Source organism: Megalops cyprinoides, chromosome 18 (assembly GCF_013368585.1).
Source record: "Megalops cyprinoides isolate fMegCyp1 chromosome 18, fMegCyp1.pri, whole genome shotgun sequence".
NCBI classification, from domain to species: Eukaryota; Metazoa; Chordata; class Actinopteri; order Elopiformes; family Megalopidae; genus Megalops; species Megalops cyprinoides.
Window position 1 is genome coordinate 29,797,383 of NC_050600.1, and position 12,016 is coordinate 29,809,398.

A 12,016-nucleotide genomic window follows, 5' to 3' on the forward strand; every position below is an offset into this window, starting at 1 on the left:
CAAAAGATCATTCTGGTCTTTATAGAGGTAATCCGTCTTGAACAATGTATCTGTGATTATCTCCGTGAACTGTTTAACCTGTTACGTATCACAATTATTAGTCTAAAGAATTATTTACAAAATACGCGTACACCGCAGCAAGCCTGCGTGCGTGTTGCTTCCTAGGCTTCGCGCTGTCATCTGCAGCCTTTGCAGCACAGGCAGCATTTTTGTGAATGTGCTCTGAGATCCATCTGTATTTGTTTAGCCTCAGTTTACACAGAAGCCCCTGTTGGTGGGATCAGTCAGTACGCCGCCTGTAGCCGGAGAGACCGCCTCACAGTCGTCGAGCTCCGCAGCGCCTCACAAATACATTCTGTTCCGAAACGCCAGGGTTCTGCACGGACTGCATTTAGCCGCCTCCAGAATTAGCCCATTACACGGGGTGCTTGCTTAACTGGCACACAGCAAAGAGACTGGGACCTTTAACGCGAAAAAGAAATTGTGCCTTTTTTTTAACTATTTTCCTTAATATGTCTCGTGAACTTTACTTCGAGGAAAAATTAAGCACACAAGGTAAATTGCTGATACATTTTTCAGAATGAGGACCTGTTGCAGGTGCCTTTTAAAGACACACAAATACTTTGTCATTGAGATGATAATTTGTGATATGTCGTCACGGTTTTGTCCTTTGTAGCTCAAAATAAATTATAATAAATTCAATAAAATATAATATAATACATTTCATAAAAAATGGAAATAGTCGAATAGGCCTACCTAATAATGTAATGTCAAAATTAGACTGAATAAATGTAAATGGAAATTGAATTTACAGTATATGCAATATAAAATTCAGTAGATAACAGATGGAAGAATAACTGCTATGGTTTAAAATAGTTAATCCAGCAAAATTCCTGTGGGCTATTAAAAAGAACATTTTAAAGTGTCAGTTATACTGAAGCCATGAAACAAAAGATAAACAACAGAAGGGGGTAAATTTGAGATAAAATCAGAAATGGTGTTAAGGGGAGATGATGGTGATGGTGATGAGGGGAGAAATTGTGTTTTGAGGAAATGATTATTAATAATAAAACAAGTTATAAATAAAAGTAACAAGACATTAGAGTTCTGGTATTTGCAGGTAGTTCAGTTCACCACTGAGCCAGAGTGAACAACCTTCCCCACTTCATGTAGAGTACCTATATGGGGAAGTGAGTTTTCCAGCATCAAGCATCTACAGTCAACAAGGTCTGTTTCAGCTTTTTTTAGGAGGGACTAAAATTGGGACTGAACCAGGAAACTGTTCCATTATTGTTATAGAAAGAGAAGAGATGGGAAAAGTATGCTGTTTACTCACACTTTGATAATAAACAGCTAATGTGGCCATCTATTCTACCAAGAAGCTGTAGGAATCATTTGGATGGTTGAATATTGGCTGAAGGAGTAGTACTCTATGCTCACATGCATTGCATTAGTTATGGACACACCACATTGTCCATACATCCATGTGTGGCTGGTTCTTAACAATGCTGCATAATACTCAAAGAGGAGAGGTCAGAGCATGCTAGAGAGGTCTGAGGTTGAACCCTGTTTAAGATGTAATGCCAATATCTGCTTTTGATTAAATATATACCATCCAAGGGCCCTAACTTTTTTAGAGGAGCTGTGGGCTAACTCTCTTAGTAGAATTGATGTTTTCTCAGGGCATGCATGAATCCAGTTTATTAATCCATTGAGAGATGCGTGGAAGGCCCTCACAGTTCCCTTTAAAAGTTGAAATTTTTAGCAGCAGTCAGAGCCAGATTTACAAAGGTTTCAATTGGCTTTTATAAGTTGTTCATATCACCTAGCATTGCTGATATTACATGTAACATTTTACTTGTAGGATCAATGGGACTCTAGGAAACAGAGAGAACATTTGTATAATATTACCCTACATGCCTATGCATCAAAATAGGGACCCAACATTTGAAAAACCAATGAGCACACTTTGCAGTTTTGAACTTTGACATTGTAACAAAAAATCATTGGGTTTAGAGGGACAGCCAGGACAACATTTGTGTGAAAATAGCCATGAATTGCAAAAGCTATGCTGGCTGTCGTGTTTCTCTGATTACTATAGATATGTTAGATGCTCAATTTACAGGATTATCTGGGTTGTGGATCCAAGAATTATGTAATGTAAAGGGAACAGGCTGCCCATAGTAAAATGACATATATTGTAATATACTGAGAAATATGTTGTTCAGCCCAAGAGTGTATTGGAAATATAATTAAAATACATTTTTAAAAATCTATATATTTCAATATAACAAAACCCAACCCCAGTAATTTACTATTTTACTATTAAATATATTTATTGAGCTAAAAATAAATTTTCAGCAACACATTCTCTATATATACATTTTTGGATGGGCGCATCCCATTACTGTGAACAGTGTTACCTTATTGCCCAAATGTGACTGTAGTTGCATTTTGAACACATTTTTTTAGTGTGCATGTGAAAAGACTGAGGTTGAACAAAGTGTGAAGTTAGAATAGAAAAATGCAGAAATGGTATAAAACAGGTTTACAGCAGGTTATTTTTGATTAAACTTTTATTTTTGCGTTTAAAATTCATGCACAGAAGCTTTTGTCTGTGACCTGAAGAACGCTGTCAAAGAGGAAATAAAGTTTTATCTGTGATATATAGGAAATACTGTAGAATTCCAAATGCATGCAGTATATTAATCTATGAAAATTATTAATTTTGGACCACGTCTGTCATTTAAAATATAGGTCTCTGAAATAATACTGTGGTTATGCTGTGGGATTTCAATCATTCATGGTTTTGCCATTGATACAGCCATAAACTCCTGACCCAACTATGGGCATAATTTTAAACATTATAGATGCATGACAGAGACACCAGTTTTTTCCATTGTGTTTTGCCAAAATCTGATAAACTGTTGAATGAAACACTAATGTCATTGCAATGCAGGTACACTCACAATGCTGTTGGACACAAGAAATCCCCAAAGTGAAGCCATTCAGATCCTGAAACAAGGGCCAGTTTCTGTCTTTACTAAGATGATGCTGTATAGGATCAGGCATTGTGACTTTACTTACACCGTTTTCTTGCATACCATGTTGAACTGAACATCTGGTGAAAGTTTTGTAGTGTGGAGGATATATTTCATTGAAACTTTATTTCTCAATGTATCCTAGTTTGTTTTGGAAAAACCACAAGAACACTGCAGTCTGCTGGCAGGTTGTGAACCACATGAGGTTTAGTGGCTGCTGGTGTCTAATTTCTAAATATTAATTCAAACCTCATGTTATTATTATTATTATTATTATTACTATTCATTTATTTGACAGATGTTGTTCAGGGAAGCTTACAAGGCATTAGAAAATCTGGTGGAGAATATAAATAGCATATATATTCCAAGTTCTAATATCTAAAAGACAACACATTACCAATTAATAAATTAAGGCACACACCTAAAAATGTAACATTTCCAATATTACCTTAATTACTAGACATCAGTAATTTGAAAAACAGAATTCAGGAGGGATCAGGTCTGAGGACAAGCAGTATAAGACCAGACCCAAACAGGATGTGCCTGGGAGAGGAGGAACCAGTCAAAGAAATGGGGGATCAGTCACAAAGAGGAGTAATCAGTCACAGAGTATTTAGCACTCTCTTGATCTTATCTCTATCTATGCTATCTATCCCTATTTTCTATTTTAAAAGTACTCTATACTAGTTAAGCACTTAATTTGGTATCTTACTGACCTGTTGTAATACTTCTTGATAACTACTCTTAGCATAAGCCGTTTTCACATATGAACTCCGGACAAAGTGCGGAGAATCAGGTCCGCAGCTTGGCCGGAATTTCCCTTTCACACATGTAGCAGGCAACAGGAGATTGTCCGTGACAGACGCGTTCTCACCTACAGGACACACACCGCTTTGGTTTAGGTGAGGGGCGGCGCCTGGGTAGAGCATGCAGGAGGCAGGACATGACGCAAAAACTACGCTGCAGAAATCGCACTGGCTTTATTCGAAACCGCCTACTGTATACTGTGTACTGCGTACTACACAAGTATATACTGTATACTGCATGCTATTTTTAGTGTAGTACCCAGTATGCGACCATTAATAATTACATTTGTAGTATGTTACATTGTCCCTTGAAATCATTGCGAGTTTAGAAACGTCCAGATTTCCTCGTGGTATTTTCCAGTTAGACGCCACTTGCATTCTCACGAGTGAAAAGTATTTACGAGATCACCTAAAGTATTTGAAGTATTTTCAGTTTTTTTCTTTTCAATGTCTCACCTTTCAGTGGTACGGGTACATAATGTGGCACGGAGGAGGAGAAGGCGAACATAGCTATTGTACTTTTGGGTAGCCTATAAAAAATCACACAGACATCCAAATGGTGCTACCGGTACACATAATTTATTATTAATTATACATTTATTATAATAATAAGGGAAGTTTTTGTTGTTCGCTATGTAATGTTAGGTCACCAGTTTACTTATCTCACTATACCTATCACTATTACTTAGCTACAGCTTAGCTAGCTAATAACCAGATAATAAACTACTAACCAGTGTTATTAATCATCGTAAGAGACAAGTTTTGGCAGTATAGCTATAGCTAACTATCTCTTTAATGATCATTTGACTCAAAATAGCATGACATTGCGCACATATCCGCAATGTCAACTAAACAGTGGAAAGCAATATACAAGCACGCGGAAAAGACTATGAGGCAGATGTTTGTATTCTTCCGGTTTCGCGCCAGTCACATAATAGAAACGTCATCAACACGCCCACTCGCTCGCGGTGGATTCTCCGGAACGTTGCCTGCTCTATTCCCACATGGGCTCACTCCGACATGAGGCGGACTTTGTACTAGAGAGCTGGCAGAACGAAATCCATCACATGTCCGGTCCGACTGATTCGGACATTTGCGTTCTCACATACAGCTCCTCCAGCTAAGGGCCGAATACATCCAGTACATGTGTGAAAGGGGCTATAGTGATGCAATTATTTGAAAGTTGCTCTGGGTAAGAGCATCTGCTAAATGATATAATGTAATGTAATGTCTTGAGTGACCAGCATAGAAACCGGACATATTGGGGTCCAGGAAATCACCTTAACAGCAGATTATTGAAGAAAGTGCTCACCTCTCCTGCAATAGGCTGAACTTTCTACATGTGGTGCTCTTGTTTCTCCCCCCAAAAGTGTTACATTTCAATCTCTCTCTGTGCTCTAAAAGGAACAACACCACAAATTGAATTACCCAAGCCTTATTTAGCCTTATTTTACTTTTACTGCACTTGGATGCTCTTCAGGCCAGTGGAAGCAGTTATCCTCTGGCTAATGGAGGCAGTTATCCTATGGCTAATGGAGGCTGTTATACTCAGGCCAGTGGAGGCAGTTATCCTCAGGCCAGTGGAGGCAGTTGTTGGCCTTGCATTTACTGTGAGCACAAGCTGTCAGCAGTTGCTTTATAAGCCCCCAGAGGAAAACCAAGTTCAGAGTTTCCTCTTTCCTGGGAGAAGTTTTGAGTCAACACAAAACCTCAAGCAGCCATCTTTTCTAGGATGTGATCAACAGTGAACACCATGTCCTATCACAAATGATCCTGGCAGAACTTTAACAGTTGGGCTCCCCACTCTCTGACTGGCTGGTAGCATCATCATCTGCAACCGGGGTAGTTTGACAGAGTGGGCATCTCCGGCACCAGGTGTCTCTGACCTCAGCAGCGTCCCATACCAGTGAAAGTTTCCAGATCCCTTTCCTGCCCAGTTGAATCCTGGCACAGACAGCATGTCCTCTTGTTTTCCACCTTGGAGAAGCAATCCCTGAATTTTACAGCTCTCATCCAGAAGTTCAGGTAATCCCCTCAAATCACACCACCTGCCTAAAACATGGAAAAAAGTGTGACATCAGCATAGTTCAAGTAATCATCACTGTTGATCCTGGCCTTTGAGACCATGAAGAAGGTACAGCCGGGAACTTCAAGAAGTGGACAACTAAATTCCATCTCTAGCTGTGTTTGGTGGTGGTAGTGATGTGTGTGTGTGTGTGTGTGTGTGTGTATATGTGCTGGGGGGGGGGGGGGGCTCTAAAACAGTGGACTCTAAACCTTTTGTTCAGTGGGAGATCTCAGCCCTCCATGGTAAGTGAACCCACTGGGTTTGAGGTCTGATGTGTTTTTCACAAACCTCCAGCTGAATTCACTGTCTTGGCAATTTAGATAGGAGTTCATCATGTGAAATATTCACATTAAGCAAATATGAATTTCCATTTTTATACTTCTGCAAACACAGCAATAGCCATTGTAGTTCCCCAGCCCAAGAAGTGGTAACTGTGGGGAAATTCAGAGCCAAACTCTGCAGCTGTGTAGAGATATCTCTGGGGATGGATGTTATTTTGGCTATTTATGTGTGTTACATAATTTCCATAAATTATGCCCTTGTCATTCATGGTGATTTTCTCATCTGCAGTATTATTTCGTTATTTCTCTTGTTTTGTGTATGTCTGAGGAATAGGGGATAAAACATGAGGATTTCTTCCAGCTTCCTAATATGGTGGAGCGTGCAGCTTCTTGTGTGCACATTTTACCTACTGATCTTTATGGTCTTTGTCTTATTAATTTTGAATTTATGAAGTTGTATATGCTTTTACATTAGGCTGACAATGAGCTAACACAGTATCAAAATGGGAACACTTTGGAGGGATGCTGGTTTTATGTGACAGGATTTCATTAGAATGCTGATTTGATTGAATGGATACAGGAAACTCTTATGTAGAATCCTTACTTTCTATGGAGGCAGTCATGCACTTCAAAACACGACACATGACAGGGACTTTCGTTTTTTTTGTCTGGAGTTAACCATAATATCGTCTGCCAGGGCTATTTTTTGTCCTCCCCTCACTCTTTGGTGTAATGTTACAGCTTTGACACAGATGTAAAACAAGTTCTTTAACAGTGATCCCAAGGGGAGTTCTGACTGTAGGATTTTCAGAGGAGTAAGAGGGAGTGCTAGCAGTCAGTCATTGCAGTCAGTGCCTCTCTCAGTTCAGTTCAATTCTGAATATTTTATTACTATTAAACAGAGCAATAAATATTGCCAAGGCATTTACATTTACACAGTAACATGATACACAACCATGACATGCAGGAAAATGTGCAGTATTTAGTGTATGTATACACGTATATATATATGAATGGATTTCAAGGGGGTCACTGTCCATTGGTGACCTCTGTTCCCTGAGGAGGAGGGGCAGTGTATTGCCACCAGTGAAACTTTAAGAAGCTGGGATGAAAAGAATGATTACGGAGAAGACCTTTTCCCTTATGTAGCTGTATCTCTGACATATTGTGAGGAAACACTCTGTGAGTGTGAGCATGGCCTGAACTCTCTGGCCTGCCTGTTGGCTGACTATGCACTTTGTCAAGTTATTTCTCAGTTTTCTATCAGGTAATCTGTCATGGTGTCTCCTAAGAGCCTTGGGTCCTGATTGTGCTTTTGTGATGGCATCCCAATAGGTGATGCAGGGTTTTGTTTGCTGAATTTCAATTATTGTGTTTGAATGGTGCTGTTCTGAAGCTTTATGTGGTTAGTCCAGTGAGCCTCAGGACCATCAGTTGGATGGAACTATTTTTGAGGCTTAACTCGTAGGATTTCTTGTCAGGGCTCCGCCCCCTTAAGCCGCGGTGTTTTTGTTTTCCCTGTCCTTGTGCTTTTGTTTTCCTTGTGTTCCTGCCCCGCCCTGCTCCCCGCCTGGTCCCTGCCCACCTGATTCCCTCATTGCCTGCACCTGCCTGCCTGCTCACCTGCTTCCCATCTCCTCGTTACCCCAGCCCTATATCTTCCCTGCGTGTCTCTGTCTTGTTGCTAGTTCGTTTCAGTGTGTTTCACCTGTCTCGTCCCCGTGCTTTGTTTTTCGTGATTTACTGCTACATTGCCGATCCTGCCTGTTTCCTGACCACGATTCCTGCCTGCCGTTTGGATCTGATCGCTGCCACTCACCTGCCTGATTCCTGACCCTGTTCTCCCTGACTCCCGACTTTGGATTTGCCCCCGGACTGCTTCTCTGTGTTTCGAACCCTGCCTGTCCCTGGATTTATGAACTGCCTGTCCCTTTCAAATCGCCTGGAACCGTAACATCCTGCGGTCCGCGTTTGTGTCCCGATCACCGGCGCTAACATTTCTGGGCCTTGTGATAATAGATGTTGGGGTCACTGTCTTTTAGAAGCTCTGTAATGGTAGACCCCATACCTCAGGTTGAAGTCTGACTTGGATTTCGGTCGTGCGCTGTGTGACGGAAAAAATAAGATTCTGTCGCTTCTAACTTTCTCTCCGAGTGATTATTTTACATGCAACAGCACAGCCCTTGTCTTTAAATTACGTGTATGGTGATTTTGACAGACGACGTTGCGGTTATAAAATCAGAATTTTAGCAGTGCAGACCAGCAGCTTGGAAATGGCTTGGAAGTGACTGCTGGTTAACATGTAGTCTTAATAGGCCGCGTTTGAGTCACTATTTCATACTCGTCCCGTTGTCTGACAACAGAAACAGAAAAATATATAAATGAGAACAGCTTTTTTGGGAATTTGTGAGCACAGAGAGTAGGAGAGAAACAACCAGATGCACAGGGCTAACACCATCTGATACTAGGCAGAATGCAAATACGGTGTGATGATGTCACAAATATGTTAATCGGTACATGACGACATCTAGCGATATTAAGCAAATTTTCGAGCAGGCTTTAGCTACTTTTCATTGAAAGTAGTTGGCAACACTGGCCCAGGCTGGTTGGTATGGTAGTCAGAGCGCATACTCAACCGTTGTGACAGCACTCTGTCACACTCACATAATATATCAAAACATCTTAAATTCACATCAGAGTCATAGAAAAAATTACTACGTGTTTATGACGTGAGATGTCAGACAAATTTGGTAATCATTGGATGCTATTTTGGAACATTAAGCCACGTTAAACCTTTTCCTTATAATGGGCGTCAGTGGAGAGGAAAACACTTAATGTAAGATAACGTCCATACTCACAGGATTTCGGCTTTGATTTTTTGACAGGTGAAAGTGTTTATGACAAGACATGTCCGAGAGAAATTTGGTGATCATTGATCAATAAGAATAAGAATAAGAAATACTGTATTACTCCCAAAGGAAATTTGAGTGTCACAACTGCACGGTCCGGTACACATCAAAAACAACAAAAGAATTGCTGTTTTGGAACCTTAAGCCACGTTAAGCCTTTTCACATTTAGAGTTTTAGAATGTCCCTGAAGTGGCGCTGAACGTTGCATCTTTTACCTACTGAAACGCTGGTACCGCAGATGAGGCACACACACTTGTCCTTCACATTTGTGGAAAAAAAAAAACTTGCGTTCCCATTCCTCATGGAAATAGTATGTTTTTTTTGGTCTGGCCACTTTCTTTGTTCATCATAAATCTGGCTATTTTATATGCTAAACTGGCTTGCTAACACCACCAAACTCCTTGCTTCAGCTCAGCAGCTACCTCAGTAGCTAGCCTACAGGGTAACTGATGTGACGACGTGTTGACAAACTTGACAGTAGCATAACTTATTTGATTGACAGCTGATATAATTTTGTATTGGAGGGGGGTGGGACATCTGTGTATTTGATTGGACTGAAATGGGAAGAGGTTTCTAGGGTGCATTTATTTGTTGTCGGATTTTTTGTACATAACCTTTGAACCTTTTGGCGAGCTACTCAATAACAGGCAGCGAGCTACCGGTAGCTCGTGAGCGACGTTTTGGAGACCCCTGTTGTAGAGCATTCAGGTAAGTAGGTTTGTTTGTTGTTCTGAATGCCAGCAACAAGGCCTTGATGCGGGCAGCTACAGGGAGCCAGTGGAGGGAGACAAAGAGAGGTGTAACATGGGCCCTCTTCAGCTGGTTGAAAACGAGACATGCAGTGGCATTCTGTATCAACTGCAAAGCCTTAATGGTGCATGCAGAAAGGCTAGCCAAGAGACCATTACAGTAATCCAGTCTTCATATGGCAAGAGCCCGGATAAGGAGTTGTGCAGTATACTCAGATAGGTAGAGTCTGATTTTCTGGATGTTCTACATGATTTAGCTGTCATTGCAATGTGCTCCTTCGGTTTAGCTGGTCATCAAACACTACCCCCAGGTTCCTTGCAGACCTAGATGGCCCTGTTCACACCTGGCATTAACTTGCGTCTTGGGTGATCCGATCACAAGTGGACAGCTCTAAGTACAGGTGTGAATACACCCAAGACGCATTGAGGACGCATTGAGATCCGATCACTCAGACCACATTCGGAGGTGATCTGGGCCACATATGGCCACATTCTTAAACACTAGATTGGAAAAATTCTAGCTAATTTCAGCTTTGAGGAAACAGAAATTTAACATTAAAAATATAGTAAATGCTAACTGAAAACTATGAGAAGCTTAATAATGCTAATGAAAACATAACAAACCATGTAACGTAACACCTGCACTACATAGCATAAAAATAAGTTACGTGAGAAAGGGTTAAAAACAACAACGCATTTGGTCTTTGCAAACGGAAATGATGTACGTGTTATTTGCATATAGAGTGGGTAAGTGAGATCCGATCACAAGTGGTCACTCAAGATACATGTGGAGATGCATTCTAATGCCAGGTGTGAACTGACGTACTTAGAGTTGTCCACTTGTGATCGGATCACCCAAGACGCATGTTAATTCCAGGTGTGAACAGGGCCTTAGTGTTGTTGAGCCAAGCTGGACAGTGATGTCATGCTGAATGGATGGGTTGGCTGGGATGATGAGCTCCGTCTTAGACAGGCTGAGTTGAAGGTGGCATTCCTTCATTTAGGTTGAGATGTCCGAGAAGCAGACAGAGATTTGTGCTGAGACCATGGGGTCATCAGGATGGAACGAGAAGTAGAGCTGGGTGTCATCGGCATAGCAATGGTAGGAGAAGCTGTGCGCCTGAATTATTGGGCCCAGTGAGTTTGTGTACAGTGAGAAGAGGAGGGGGCCAAGCATCGATCCCTGAGATATGCCAGTGGTTATCCAATGTGATTTAGATACCCTGCCCATACCTTGAAGGATCTGTCTGTGAGGTAGGATTCAAACCAGCGGAGGCTAGTGCTGGTGATGCCAAGATCAGCAAGACTGGACAGAAGGATCTGGTGATTCACTGTGTCAAAGGCAGCAAACATGTTATGCCGGTGATCGGGGCACAAGCGCGGACCGCGGGATGTTCCGGTTTCAGGCGATTATAGAAAGGATCAGGCAGTTCGTGAATCCAGGGACAGGCAGGGTTCGAAACACAGGGAGGCAATCCGGGGGCAAATCCAAAGACGGGAGTCAGGGAGAACAGGGTCCGGAATCAGGCAGGTGAGTGGCAGCGATCAGATCAAAACGGCAGGCAGGAATCGTGGTCAGGAAACAGGCAGGATCGGCAATGAAGAGGTAAATCACAAAAACAAAGCGCGGGGACGAGACAGGTGAAACACACTGCAACGAACTAGCAACAAGACAGAGACACGCAGGGAAGATATAGGGCTGGGGTAACGAGGAGATGGGAAGCAGGTGAGCAGGCAGGCAGGTGCAGGCAATGAGGGAATCAGGTGGGCGGGGACCCGGCGGGGAGCAGGGCGGGGCAGGAACACAAGGAAAACAAAAGCACAAGGACAGGGAAAACAAAAACACAGCGGCTTAAGGGGGCGGAGCCCTGACAAAACAGGTCTAGTAGAATGAGGGTCGATGACCTGGAGGCAGCTTTTGCCGATCGCAGGGTGTCGACAACAGACAGGAATGCTGTCTCCGTGGAGAGGCCAGTTTTGAGGCCAGATTGGTTGGCATCCAAGAGGTCATTCTGGGAGAGGAAAACAGAAACCTTAGTGAAAAACTTGTTCAAGAGTTTTAGATAGGAAAGGGAGGGAAGAGACGGGTCTGTTATCTTCTAGTGTAGGGCTGAGTGTAGGCTCTTTGAGCAGTGGGGTTACTCTAGCCTGCTTAAATGCA